This window comes from Ambystoma mexicanum, chromosome 4p, assembly GCF_040938575.1.
Source record: "Ambystoma mexicanum isolate Mex_15411 chromosome 4p, UKY_AmexF1_1, whole genome shotgun sequence".
In the NCBI taxonomy this organism is placed as follows: Eukaryota; Metazoa; Chordata; class Amphibia; order Caudata; family Ambystomatidae; genus Ambystoma; species Ambystoma mexicanum.
The window spans coordinates 708,939,595-708,954,799 of NC_090927.1; the positions used below are offsets into that span (position 1 = coordinate 708,939,595).

The following is a 15,205-nucleotide window of genomic DNA, read 5'->3' on the forward strand; positions in this document are numbered from 1 at the left end:
GGTGTGCGAATTTTCTAAGGAACTGTTGCCTTCGCAAACCAATAACAAATGTTTAATTGATTGCAATTCTGGGTTTTCACAGATCTGACACAACTTTAATGCTAGATCACCCATTCCTCTTTTTGTTAAGACTTCTCCTGAATGGGTAACATTCAACCTTAATCGTCAAAATGTGTTCCTGATTCTCCAATCAGGAAACCTTGCCAGATACTTGCTCAAGAGGCCCAATTTCCGATCTACAACCTATAGGGGATTTGGACTGGGACCCGATCTCATTTTCCCACTGGTGTGAATCCAGTCCATTTCATCCCATTTCTTTTTAGCCTTCATCGGATCATCTGTTAGTAATTTACTTTCTATATCAGTATTCAACAATAGCTTTTCCACCAGGAGATTTAGATTACTCAGTAATGTTGATTTGCCTATTTCCATGTGGGCTTTTATAACTGAATACAATAAATCTTCCTATGCAGTGATGATCCTTTGCCGGAGTGATATCAATTTCCACCCTACATGGGAATTGGGGGACATACGGTCCAATTCAACCCTGAGATTATCCATTGACAGGCTCAGTGGCAGCCCCAGTGCACGTTTCCATAGGAGACCTTCCTGTTTTTGCCACTGGGTGCTCCACAGCTGAGGTTTTGCCTCCAAACCATAGAGTAGTACGGGAACATTTGCTTGGTAGAATTTTATTACTGGGATGATGGAAAATCTTCCATATATCCCAAGTATTTTCTTCATCTGGGCCACCTGGGATTTTAATTTCATGGAGATCTCATACTCCACTTTGTATAATATCGGGGTAGCATATATTTTGTAGCCGAGGTATACCAGTTCTACACTCATTCTCCCCCTCATTGACCATTGCTGAAATACAACCTGTTTATTTTTCTGCCTGAAGACCAATATTTTCGATTTTGTGGGGTTTAGTGAGAGCCCATTTTTGCACGCATATTGGTGAAGACCATTCAGCAGTTGTTGCAAACCTATTGCCGTTCTATCTAGGTCTACCACGTCATCTGCACAGGAGAGCCAGTGGAGTTGTACCCCATTCAGTACTGGACTTGTCAATGCATAGGATGCCAGGAAGTCCCCCATATCAGCTGTGTAAAGATTAAAGAACGATTGTGCCCCCAAGCATCCCTGCCTCACCCCCAATTCACCCTCATGGGTTCTGACACATGGCCCTCCTCATCCAACCGTACTCTGATATAATTCTCTCTGTGGAATTCTATTAGCATGCCCAACATTCCTTCTGGTACTTGTTTTGCCCTCAATTTCTGCCAAAGTCTTTCCCTGTCCACTTGATCGAATGCTTTGGAGAAGTCCACCCAAGCCCCATACAGTTGTTCTTCACCACTCTTCTGTGTTTTTGTCACTTAGCAAATTTAGCATTACGCCATCTTCAGCGGTGGAAAGACTCCTCCTGAAACCTGTCTGGCATCTTGATAGGATCTTTACTTCTCTTTCCCAGGTCTCTAATTCTCCCCACAGTATTTTCATGAATATCTTACTGTCAATGTCCAGGAGGGCGATAGGGCGGTAGTTTGATGCCACCAGCTATCTCCCCCCTTGAACAAAGGGATTATGGTTGCAGACCCCCAGGAAGGGGGCAGTTGCTTCTTGACCAGAATCTCCCTGGAAAGCCAATTGAGCAGTTTTGCCCATAAACCCGGACTATTGCTCATTACCTGGTAAGTGAGGCCATTTGGGCCCGCCGCTTTAGATAAGGATCCTTTCATTATCAGTTCTTCAATGTAGGTTTCATCAAATGTCAGATGCCAGTTAGCTTGTGTGTCACATTCACATATGGTTTTTTGGGGCTTTCCAAAAACCGATTTTAAATGGCTGATCGAATCTTCTTCGTTAACCACATTGCATTGCTGGTTAGCCGATTTTCCCTCCAATTTATGGATGATGGACCAGAATTCGTTCGAATTCCTTTTTCCAAGTAATTCTAACATGTATTCCCCGTCTTTTTGATGTCTTTCTATTTTCCTTAGATTGGACCAGTATTTATAGTTTTTGGTCAGGAGTCTTTCCTCCACTTTTATAGCCTCTCTATTGCCCTTGTTTGTTTTTTTTATCAACCGTATGTTCCTATTTCATTCTATTTTCTTTAGCATTGTCTCTTCATCATAAGCATGTCTATGCATTTGTTTAGGACCATCTCCATTAGCTTTCGGTGGCCAAATTGACCAGATAAACTTTGCAAATCCTGTAGGGGAACAGTTCTCGTATTGGATAGACTCAGGCAGGGCTAATAGTTTTTCATTTAATTTCGGCCCTCCTGCCTTATATTTATGGATACACACTCTTCCCTTCCTACACTCCAATCTTTGTTTGTCTCTCGCCTGTGTTTCTAGTAATAGTTCTGAAATGAGAGCTCTAACCTGAAATGATCGTGTCCACCCCCCCTCCTGGATAACCATCATTGCTTTCTGTTCAAACAAAGCTCTTGATAGAAATAAGTAATCCAGTGTTGACACTGAAGTGCCCTGGATTCTCGTTGGTTTTGCTGGCATGTCCCCTGGAAGGTTACCGTTTGGCATTTTCAGGTCCCACATGCTTAGAAATTCCACCCATAAGTGGCCATTCGCTGTTACCCTTCACCCTGTTAGTTTTGTTTGCTCTTCTGACAGATACAGGCATTGGGAGTTCAAATCACCTCCCAGAATTATTTCAGCACCTGCAAATAATTTTTTTCAGCTTTCCCAGAGACTGTGCTAGGTTATCCAAAAAAACACTCAGCCCGAACACGCAGGGTTCCAGTATATATTACAAAATATCACATCCAGTTCCTGTTTTTTTTCTTCGGTGTTGCTTTACATAATTGCAGCCCTTGTGTGTTGCACTCAATTGGGCATATGTCCTTGAATTTGGAACATTTAAGGGCTGTAAGCATGCCCTCACTTGGACGGCGTCTTGCTTTTTGAGAAGCTGCTTGTACCTCTATAAAGAATCCCTCTACTGCAATATGATTTATCATCCAAGTTAACATTATAACATTTCCCTCCCCAAAAAGATAGTTTTTAATGGACCTGGATGGGAAATTATTAGGACCCCGCGTGTTCACCAGAACATTTTCAAACCTTCTTTCTCAAAGTGGTTTTTGACCTAGCCCAAGTTTCTGCAAAACCTCTGTGAGAATATTCGGGAGCAAAGGCAAAGCGTTTTCATTGGGTGTCACACTTGGAGTTGCCACTGAACTCACATCCAATTGTAGGCCCATCATGGTGGATTTTTTACTCCCCTAATTTAAGGTGCTTCGCAGGCCCCCTCCCCCAGGTTGTGTCAGAATCTCTGGCCTGGAATTTGAGACCAGTAGATCAAATTTCTTTAGATCCCCCTTTGCACCTTCAATGGCCAAGTATGCCCCTCTTGAAGCACATCCAACCTCTGCCACCAAAGGATGTGCTAAATCCGGAAATTTCACAGACTCAATGTCATGACTATTAATAAAATACAGACTCAGCACTTTTTTCAACACTGATAGGATCACACCTCTATTTAAAGATTTTATCTGATTTTTGTATGCAGTTAATGAAAGCCACATAATTGGGATGGCAAATGGTGATGGGACTTTTGTTTCTCTTTCCACTTGTTCTTTTGAATTGTTTACATGGTCCATTTTTACTGGATGTGATATTGATAACTATCACTTCTTTTGATTTTCACGCTCCAATCCCGATCTCACCAAACATCCTGTGTTTTCCCTCCCCCATCTTCATTTCTATTCCAGTCTCCAACTTTTTTTTGTTCTGCTTTGGTCTTTTTCATGACTATCGAGGCGATCTTTAAAGTAGTCTTCACTTCCCCAACAGACTCAACATTTTGAAGCTTTTTTAATACTTCCCTCTTAGGAATATCGGTGCAATTGGATCACCTTCCTTTAACTTTACCAGTTCCTTGTGTATCATTGATCCAGCCTTCTCACTTTCTGTTTGGCAGCCTGTTGATGTCATTGATGAGCTCTTATCTCCTTTCGAGGTATAGGTTGTCCTTGCCAGGTTTTCTTTTTTTCGCCATGTTTTTTTTGTTTCTTAGTCGCATCTGTAGTTCCCCAGCAGCCCACCTCGGGGTCTAGATTGATTACCTCCTGTTCTACCCCTGTTTGTACTGTCGAGGTATTCGTCATTTTCTTTAGGAAGGTGTTTGTTTCGGAATAGTTATATTTCCTTCTCTTTTGGTTTTTCGATCCCCCCCCTTTTCTTTTGGATTATGTTGTCTTTCAATCTTCTTTGTCTCCTCGCTTCTCTCTTCCTTTCTTTTTTCTCTCCTAATCTGGCAGAATGAGCATTTTCTTCCTCCACACCATTCCGGAGGGTTTCACTTTGATTTGTTACATTTTCTATTGGGGGAGATGGTGCCACTTCTTCCTCTTGAAATCCATCACCTGCATTGGCCAGTCTCTGGAACTCTTCCAGTACTGATTCCGATAATGGGGTATCATCCATCTGAGAGTTGAGATCCTCTAGCTCTCCTTTTCCATCTGTATCAGACTTTCTTTGATTCAAAATTTGCAATTGTAACAAAATTTCCTGTTTTAGCATGAGGTCTATCTCTTCGTATTTTTTCCGTGTTGCCAAAGATAGTTGTATAGCTGACAAGTCCAATCCTTGATTAGTGCACCCCACTCTCACCTCCCGTAGCCTCTGCAGAACATTAGTGTTTATCGCATTATTACAGCCTACTATTGCCCCAACCAGACTTGCCATCTCCTTTGTCATTTCTAGGAGGGTGCCCGTTTGTGACTGCACCTCTCCCTTCAGTAGTTCAAATACTGAAACCAAGGAGCTCAGGACATAGTTCAATGCAGAGAGTGTATTTCCATTTGATTGACTTTCCTCAGGTTGTATTTTCTCTGGCTGGGGACTACTTACTTCCAAAGGCCATTGTCGAACTTCCAAGCTTTCGTTATTTCCCAATGCTGTAGACTCTTGATTCTTATCTAAACTAGAGGCATTTGGCTCTTCAGGGGTCAATTCACTTATATTCAGTTCCATGGTTATGGGGACTGTGCTGTCTGCTGACCCACTGTCTCTTCTCAGTCTTTTACAGGGGTTTGATATGTTATCTTTCATCCATGTCATCTCTTCCTCATTTACACTTTTCGATCTCCTTTTACCAAAGTGGTCTTCCATTTTCTTCTGCATTTTCGTTGTTGTTAGAGTAAATTCTACACCTCTTTTCATGTGACCCATTCCAAAGTGCTCTTCTTCTCTTATATCACAGCATTTTAGTGGTGTAAAAGCTGCAGCCCCCCTTTGCAACTTGTGCTTCGATGTTCTATCTGCTAAAATAGGTTTATTTGACCCAACATGCTCAGCAAGCTGCTCTGGATCATTAGGTGCTGCAACCTCTTCCGATATTATACCGTTCCATTCTGGTGCTCTCCTGTCATCCTGGCTAGAGTTGCTCCGTATTTCATGATTGAATTTTGTCTTTGGTTGCCTTTAATTAGTTCGCCCTTGAACAAAGAAAGGAGCCGTCTTTCCTTTTTAGTGTTTTGAATGAGTGTTGTGTTTGCTTTAAATGAGCTTTCTTATGGTGTATCCTCACCAGGGCTCCGGATAATAGGAGACCGCTAGCTCCAACAATGGGTGCCACGTCGGGCACTAGGACCCGATCACTCCGGTTAGACTTTGGTGTGCGTGACCAGCACTACACGCGGAGTACCTTGACAGAGTAGTAGGGCGCCGCTTTCAAGCAGTGGATTTCTCTGAGCACGCCGAGCAGTCTTCCACGCTGCCCTGCAAGTCGAGATCAAAGGATTACTATCCCGCAGTCTCTCGACCAGACCAAGGTAAGCTAGTTTGTTCAGCCCACGTTTCTCATGCTCTCTATTCTCTGCTCGTGTTATGTATTATGCCGATTTCAAATGGCAGACATACATTCAAAGTCCCCTCCTACTATTTAGTCTAGTCGGTTGTTGGGCTCCAAAATCCTGTGGGCTTTTACTTGCTTATGAGCTGATGTTTATAGTGGGGGCAGTATAGAAATATCTATTTACCAAATTTACCACTGTATGTTCTTACCCACTTTTGCTGGTCGCCAACTCGCTTAACAGCAAAACAGCAGACTCGTCTTTTACGTACTCATCAGTGACGATGTGCTTTTTTATCCCTCGTCTAAAAAGGAACACCTACGAAAGTTAACCGCGGTGTTCAAGCAGCTTGAGCAACATGGCCTTACACTCACCAGATAAAAGTGTGTGTTTCTACAACCCAAGGTTGATTTCTTTGGGTTTGTGTTTCAAGAAAAGGGACTATTGGAAGACCTTTTGAGGATGTCAAAGACGCTGCACCCCCCCATAGTCACAGTCCAACATATGCAGCTACCTCGGAATGGTCCATTTTATTCCCAAGCTAGCCACCCTGACGGAACCCATAAGGAGCATTTACAAAGATGGATCAAGGGTGGGACTGGTTAAATCCCCCTTAAGGCTTGCGTCCTATGGCAAGCCCCGAGAATTGACTTTGGTACTGTCCAGCACACCAGACACGTTTAGGTGGTGTTAGATGAGCTCTACCGATAACCGATGGTCAGATTAATGTTGTCAACAGCAGTGGAAGCGGTCGTCCCAATCTTGGGGGAATCGGATGCCGCTTGTAGTATCAGCAACTCAATATGCCCAGACAATGGACCTTCAAACAGGGAGTTTGAGGATTTTGCCAGAGTGTGTACAGTGGATCACTCCTTGTTGGCCTCAGGCCAACAGGGATATGAAATGATTTACGAGAACCTGAAATAAAGCATTCCGAACAGAGCACAACAAAGGAAACCCTTAGGAAGTGGCAATGACATTGCCCCAGATGGCCTACAAGATGACACCTTACACCTCCACAGGGTTTTGCTGGCCAAGGCCTGCTTGAAAGGCAAAGCAGATGCTCTCATTCCTGAGTATGAGGCCCAGAGGAATTATGCAGTTGGCGAATGCAAGTACAAACAAACCAAAAACGTAGTGGAAACGCACTTTGTGAGACTGCTATTGAAGCCGACGGGTATTTGTTCACCACAGACATCACAGCACTAGATCAGTCTCTCTTATGAAATTGCACCATGGACAGTGGTGGCTATAAATGGCAAGACGGAAATAACAAGAAACTGCAGATGGTTCCACAAATGTCGAGACACATGAAAGAGGCGGGTAGAAGAAACACCAAACAATAGAAGAGGGGATAAAGAGCGCATGATGGGCACGGTCACAGCCTGAGAGCCTGGATGATGACCAGATTCCGGAAAGAAACATAAAAGAACAAGAGTCCCACGCAGACCTGAGCGAATGCCAGGCAGTTCGAAGGCCCAAACCCTCAAAGTCACACCTGCCCTCCAAGTACTCCCGGTGCGAGATCAGAAGAGCACCTGTCAAGCTACTATACGTATAAGACTGTTAACATGTTTGTTAAGTTTTGTTGTTGTCTGAAAAGTTACTAAAGGGTGATGGGAATGTGGTGACGCATGAAAAGAGGACACGCCTCCGGAAATAGGACATGTGTCCTTCGAAGCGCAGCTAATACACAGCATCCCATCGAGTGTGTTGTTTTCCGGTGCGCACGTCATCGTGCTGGGATAGTCGGGTCCCAGGAGACTACAGGATTGGGCACAGTTGCGACTCAAAGGCCGCTGCAGTGCCACCGTTGCATTCCCCATAGTTCCAGCATCAGTAAACATCACAGCATAACTCAAGCGCCTCCGATCTGCGTGTCATTGTCCCCGCTAGACATTCACTGAATGCAATTACTAGAATGTGCAACAGCTGCTTTCACCGTCTCTACGCAGAACATCTAGTAGATCTCTGCACTAGGGGCGGGTCAGTCTCGGCTCAGCTTGGTGTCAAATATGCGGTCTTCGTTTCCTGGCTCAAATCAACGAGGAAGCCCGACATTCACCGGCCGGTCCTGAAGCCGGCACCTCCCGTGGTCACAGGATGCCTGCACTCTGCCCTGGGCGGGGAGCAAGCTGACACTCCTCTCGCTCCGTGGGACAGAGAGCACCCCCCGCCCGCTGAGGCATTACCCGGGCACTGGCATGCACGGGCCCCGCCCTCTGAGCGCCCAGCGCGGCAGGCCCGCCCCCAAAGGGCTCCCCCCACAGGGCTCCCAGGTCTCCAGGCGCCGCCTCCGCTGAGCTCCCAGGGTTGCAGACCAAGCCCTCGCCTGCGCTCCAGGCAGTGACGTCAGCGGCGTCTCCCTGGACTCTGGTGGGAGCAGGACGGGAGGGACAGCAGGAAACCGGCAGTCGCTGCAAGACGGGAAGCTGCAGGGGACACAGCACCATCGACACCCCCGCCCACTACCCGAGACGCAAAACCACTGTGAGGTGAGAGTGGACTTGGGGCACAGGGGTGAAAGCGTTGCAGGGAGCAGTGCAGAACCCGAGGATGTGTGCAGTCCAGTGTGTGTACGGCAGGGGGGACACATTCCGTATGTGGACTGGGCACAGCCAGAAACTAGTACAGTGGACGAGAAAGTGGCACCGGACAGAGGAGCAGACATGGGAAGCTGTGTGCACAGGAGCAGGGAGTCGGTGCACAAGAAGGGCAGAGTGGGGGTTGGGGGGTGATAGTTGAAAATGTTAAGGTGATATTCATCTCACTGGACAATCTATTCATTAGACTGTACGCAAGAAGTGCAGAGACCTATGCACTGTTTGGGGGCGCCGATAGCCTATGAAGACGGGGTACATAAACTAAGACATGCCCAGTATAGATAGTAGTATTTGCAACCGATGATAACGTGCACACTGAAGCCAACAAATTGTGCCGGTGTTTCAGAGCTGCTTACTATTATTAAGTGTAGAGGTCACCGGGTCACAGTAGACGCATGATAATCACATGCGCAATTGGGCAGTGGGGGAAACTGAGGGCGGTAGACAAAAGTAGTACACTCACTCTTAGACCCCACGGTTTCCTGTGGCTCCCCGCTTGCACTGTCTCGTGTGTGTCACAATAGGCACTGTCCCTTTTCTCAGTCTCGAGTAATAGTCTCCATTCCTGTTCTCCTCTTACGCCATTGCACAGTTACCGCACCCGTCCCTGCCCATCGTTCCTTCCCAGGGGTCAGAGTCTCCTCGTAAAAGATTACGAACTATCCTTGCTGCGCTGTTTTCCATTGGGAATGGTCCGCCTAAGTATTTCTTTAGTTGCCTTTATCCCAGAAGACGGTTTTACAGTGAGTACATTTCTTAGTTTTCCGATGGTGCAGTATTTTCTAGGCAGGTGTGTATTCTAAGTATGTCTTACATGTGTTATAGATAGTATGCCCACACCAACGATTGCTCTTTTATGCACATCTTGACTGTCTCCATGACAGCTTCATGAATGTTGAAACCTGACAGCAACACAATTCAAGCATTATTGTCACATCGGGCAAAAAGCCAGATAATTGGGGTACTTGCGTGAGTTGGTAACATTATTAATGTGAAACATTAGATTAAAGTTTTCAGTCAACAGCAGTAGGTGGTTATTTCGATATTCAGGTACGTGTTTGAGAGACAAAATATGCCTCCCTCCAATGGTGCAGTAGTTGCGTCCTTTTTTCTATAAGCGAGAAATACACATTCTAAAGTGTCACATGACACATGGCAACTTACAGTATGTATTGCAGATCCTTGCAGCCTGCAAAGCCAGTCATCTCTTGCTCTGGTAAGAGGCGTCACTAGGGGTGGGGCTGGGGAGGCTATCGCCCTGGGTCTTTTGGTTGTAGCCCCTAGAAGCTGGGGGCCTCCAACCAGAAGGCTGGCTACCCCTGAGTCCCGATATTAACGTAGCCCCGGATATTTTACAGACCTAGCAACACCCTAACATTTCCGTTTGCATCTCTTAGACCAGTTTCGGACTTTCACCAGTTAGTAACAGTGCATCAAGGATATTTGCCTTACATTTCCGTTTTTTTTAATATGTCTTTAGACAAGCTGATAAAAATTGTAGGCGTGTCTTCGCAGCAGGGCCTTTCAACTTGTATGTCATGTAGGCCTTGTAAGTCGCAGCGTGCTTTGTGAGGTCGTGGCCAGAGGTCAAAGGTGGCAGTTTAGTCATGGTGTGCTAGTGCAGAGATTATAGTGTATGAGCGCGCACTTTGTGTGCATTGTGGGATTTATATCCTGTACTAGACAAAAGGAAGAGAAGTAACAAGAAATATATTGGCTTCACATCCTTTTGCTTTTAGGTGCATCACAAGCACAGATAGATCAAAATCTATAACACCTCTTTTAAGACAACATTACTTTGCAAACGTGAGTTGTAGTTGTCATCCTGCAACTGAATTATTCGCTGTTTGTGGAAACGGATTTATTGAACTACAGTTTTCATTGTTCAAAGTCGGGTCCTCTCCTCTTAAATACACTGTCGTGAATATGATCAGCTTCACAATGATTCGTCTCAGAACTGCATACAGGCGTTTGACTCTTTTTTGCAGCTTCATATCTGCATACGGTCTGCAGTCAACTTTATTGTTTTTGTAAAATCTATCCCCGTTTTGCAAGATAATTGCCTTACTTCATGGTAAAGAAAATGGAGCAAAGGCTCATTACAGGAACGTGTCAAGCAGAAAAAGTACATCTTTGAGAAACAGATGCCAAGTATTGATACTGAACAAAACTTTGTTGACTGTCTCGCCGGGTACAAGTAATCAAGGCAATTCATGTAAAATGGAATATTGGGGCAGTAGGAAAGAGGTTTGTTGTGTCATTCAAGCAGCACCCTTCTGCACCAGTTGGAGATCTTGAGTGAACACAAGGAAACATTGGTATGCAGGGCATTCCTGTAGTCCAGATGTGTTCACCAGAGTCAGTAATCCAGTGCGGACAGAAGTGGGGAGGTGGACTGCTACTCATCCACAGTGGGAACAACTCCATCCCGGGCACCGCAGTGAAGTGAGTGTATGAGATAAGCCTGTGCTGTAAGTGAACCCATTGGGCCACCTGTATTGCCACAGAGCATTTATTTTTGGCAGTTCACCCCCCACCCCTTCTCGCTCTTCTTCGGTTGCCTCTAAACTTAGAATCGTCAGTTGCCTATTTTCTGAATTTAGATCATCTCTTTCAGTGCTCTGTTGATTTTCTGGCAGTATGAATACCTGAAAACTGCTTGTTTTAGCAGATCTTGCAGATACCTTGCCCGTTGGCAGGTGTGTCTTGCGTAGGTAGAACTTATCCCAGGGATGTGTTTGTCGTATTATGTATAGGAGGTTTATGGTCTCATCTCACTTTGTTATTCGTAGTCTTAGCAGAGCGACAAGTGATGAAGTGAGAATGGAGTCGTTTCAGCTGCCGCGAGCAGCATGGGTTTGCGTGTGCTGGTGGGCCTTAGATGTCAAGCACTCTAAATGCAGCCCAAAGGAAGGAGCATTGCATTTACAAAAACATCTACAGGTGATGCTGTGATGAAAGCCCTGTATAAAATCCTCACTGAGATAAGATATGAATTGTGGATAGCACAGGGGCAATGCACTGGTTTTGGAAGCAAGACCATCAGAGCAACAAAGGTTCGAATCCTGGATCCGCGCTTAGTGACCGAACTCGGTTTGATATTAGGCACGTTATAAAAACAATTAAATACATTACAAATATGATATTGTCATCTGGCATTGTTTTGTATAATTTATTGGCACAATGTGGCATATGTTTGTTTGTCTATTTCTTACACAGGGAGTCATTGGCACATTAAGGAGTCATTGGCATACTAAGATGTTTGTCAATGTTGTATTGCCCTGCTCCAACATTCCACCAGTGCAGTAAGAAAGTCCTTTCCACTAGTGTGAACACACAGCAGAAAAATACTGCATGTGATCTTCCCCCCCTGTGTCTCTGGTTGTATGGAGGGGTTAGGTGGGTGCTAATGCGTAGTGGTAGGGAAGGATGACTTCCGGTGTGTACACCTTATTTTTTTAGTGTTTTTATTTAAAAAAAAAATGTTGCTCAAGTTGTGCATGCATCTGTCATGCCTGCCTTATTCACTCTTGCCCTACTGGTTCATGGGGGCAGCACAGTGGGTGGTCGAGGTACATGGGAGGCCATATACATTAGCACCCTGTAAGGTGCTGTGAACCATTGAGACTGTTCAGAACGCAGGCTGTCGTCACCAAGGATAGCCCACGTTTTGGGCATTTTCATTGGTGTCGGGTGCTTGCCTGCCTTTCCGCGCTCCCCCATTCACCCTAGTACCCGGGTAATGGTGTTTTTGACCTTTTTTTGTTTTAAATTTATTTTTAAATGGAAAAAAAAAATAATAATAAACGTACCTTTGTTGTGCGGCCTGGCACTGCTCAGCGCTACTACCTGAGAAGACTTGTTTTCATGTTGATGACGACACAGTGGCTAAAAAAGAAATAAAATATTATATGAACCTTGCTTGCGCGTCCCAGCACTGGCAGTACTGCTGTTCCTGAAGTCAATTTTTCATGTTGATGACGGCACAGAAATGGATTTCAGGAACAGCAGTACTGCCAGCACCGGGCAAGCAAGGTTCATCTATTATTTTATTTCTTTAGATACCATTAGCACCCGTGTAGAGACTTACATGGGTGTTAATGGGGATATGCCCCTCTGTGGCTGGGCGACCCTGTAGGTAATAGCCCGCCACCTTTGTTAAGGGACCCTGGCTGCGTTCGGGCCCTTAACTTGGGCGGTGGGTCCTTACCTACAGGGTCGGCCCACCACTTCGGGGCATATCACCCCAACATAACCTTATAGAAGGGCGCCTATCAACAGTGAAGTACTTTCCCCTCCTGGTTCTGAGCACCTTTTATCTATCAGCTGTCGGTCTCTGAACACCATGGTGGAATATATATTCCCCATTCTTGAAAGTTAACTATCTACAAACTATATTCAATATATTTGAATTTGTGGGAGCTATTAAGATTCTACTAGTACCCTCAAAGATGATGGTTAGGTTGCCTGGGGCTACTTTTATTTCCCTAGGCCAATTGGTACCATGAAAGCATAGTCTTGTTGAAATTAACTCTGTGTTGGGCCGGTGTATAAAGGAACAGTAGGACATCTTTAGATGACTATTGACGCATATAACGCTTTGCATCTTACATGTCCGTTAGATGTGTGCCCCTTGTTCCCCATTGGTATGGCTTGCTAACTGGTTGCTCTCTTCTACATGCAAAGCAGCTGCCTTTTAGCTCATGCTCATCCAATTTTATTTCGATGCCTGATCTAAATAATAATTTTGTTTTTTTTGTAGCGCTTTACCCTGAAGCACTTTACATAGGATATATTTACATACATTACTATTATTACCCAATCGAAATTGGTAAATGCGTTTAGTCCATAAGCTTATTGAGGATTTGCAACTCTGTCTATTCGATTTTCAGCCACCAGTTTTGCCCAACATTATTTGTTTCTGTGGTCAAAACTCAGCGACTTTGGTGTCTAAGGAACACGTGGACCATTTTTGTCAATGGTTCATGTTCTCTAAACTTTGAATGAACTTGAATTGCAGTAGCTGTACTTGCTTTTCTGGTGCTCATTATCTCTCCTAATAAAGAATGCCCCATTCACCCCCCACCCCCTGTCAAGAGCTATTAAATCAAAGCACCATCCAGGGACCAGGAAGTGAACCTGTTAACGGGAAAAGACAATAAGAAACGCTGACCTCATGTTTATAACTTGGCTGATAATTGACGCGATGGCAGCCACAGCATTTTTTGGAAGCCTTCCATATTCCCGTCCTCCTCTGTAATGACAAACCCGTATCCTTTTCCTGAAGGAGGTACAGTTTTCACTCACGTCTCCATGTTTCACTCTCTTTATGTAGAGTGAAAAATATATGCCATGACCAGCATACTTTAGATTTAAATTGATCATGAAAGTTCCTGAAGTAGTTCTCCCCTTCAGTCCCCTCCTCGTTTTTTAGTTTGCGTTATTAAGTGTCACTTGCGACACCTACAAGCCGAAATGATTGCATTGTAGTACAGCTAGGGAGGAATGGCAAATGGGGAGGGGGACACACAGCCTGTCGGTGTTTGGTTTAATTACCCCCCTCCCTCCTTGGCTGTCCATGGCAATTGTTAGGAAAGATTTCAATTCCATGTGTAATTTTCCCTCCAGATGTATCCCCAACTTTTTGCTTTGTTTAAATACCATAGCCTGACTTTACCAGAGGAGCATAGCCTTCTGCTGCACTCCACTGGGCTTTTTGCTCTCTTCTTAGGAGGAAACTGACACGCCCTTACCTTAAAGACACTTTTCTGCAACATGTTACAAGTGCACAATGTACCTTCCAGTATAGTGCACTTGTGTCTTCCTGTCATTTCTAAAGGCCCTAGTTACTCTTGAAGGATTTTTTAGGAGGATGGCAGATGTGCCTTGGACAGGGCTGGTGGCAGCTTATCTTTTTGTGTATTTTTAACCCTTTCCTGCCAGGTAAACCGCGGTTACCACGATGGCACCGTTAGGTGGCCTGGCTCCAAAAGGACCATGCCACGAGGTTCTTTGTCCTGTCCTTTGGCCATCTTGCCCCTTCACCTTCCCCACGTTGAGCTGACCCAGGTCAGTCCTTATTTGGGCATGCATTCTCCCACGAAACGCCAAGCTTTCACAGGCTTCTGCGTCTCTTGAGTGTGTGCCACCAGGATGCGGGCTGGACTGTCTAGTTCCAATACACGTCCTGGGTGCCTTAGAGTCTGGTGTGCTGTGAATGCCTGGGACCACTGTTGTCCATGATTGGTCCACGTATGGTATGCCTGTATGTCAGCAGATCTCCCGTTGGGTCCTCTTCGTTTTGGCGCGAAGGAGATTTTGGGTAAGAGAAGTCTCCAAACACCCATACGTGTCGATCTCTGGAGTTCTCACTGAACGAAGGATAGGATCTGAGTATTCTGAAACTAAGAAGCAGAGTCGAGGAACCGCAGGTGACCGGCTGGAAGGTTTGGCACCCTGAGCCCGCCGTCGTCCCGTGGGACCCCTCTGCATCTGGTCACCCTAGAAGGTCTGCTAAGATGCTTCGACCCATTAGAATAGTGGAACCAACTATTCTTGGCACCTTCATCAAAACCTGCAAGTAAGCCTTTTTGAAAGTGTTCCTGGGCCAACCAGTGGGTTGACCAGCTTGCACAGGACCTTTGCCCTGATACCGCTGCCGTTTCACCGAGGCCCTTGAAACTTGGTACATCGCAAGCTGTGTGTTCACGGCACTCTCACACCGAATTATGTACACTTGGCGTTCCCCGGTCTGGAGTAAAGTGAGTGCACC

At 45.3% G+C, this 15,205-nt stretch overlaps 1 protein-coding gene across 8 annotated transcripts in view; it reads left to right on the forward strand.

Annotated features, from left to right (window-relative positions):
• The first annotated feature begins 8,139 nt into the window (after positions 1-8,139).
• MYO6 (myosin VI) overlaps positions 8,140-15,205 on the forward strand; it is a 1,279,197-nt gene continuing 1,272,131 nt past the window's right edge. For 7 of the 8 annotated variants that reach the window (XM_069606276.1, XM_069606277.1, XM_069606279.1 and 4 more), the window contains exon 1: positions 8,191-8,325. The gene's annotated coding sequence lies outside the window, so the exon portion shown is untranslated. Of the gene's footprint in view, positions 8,326-15,205 lie in introns of all 8 variants that reach the window. The other variant, XM_069606282.1, reaches the window with a different exon arrangement.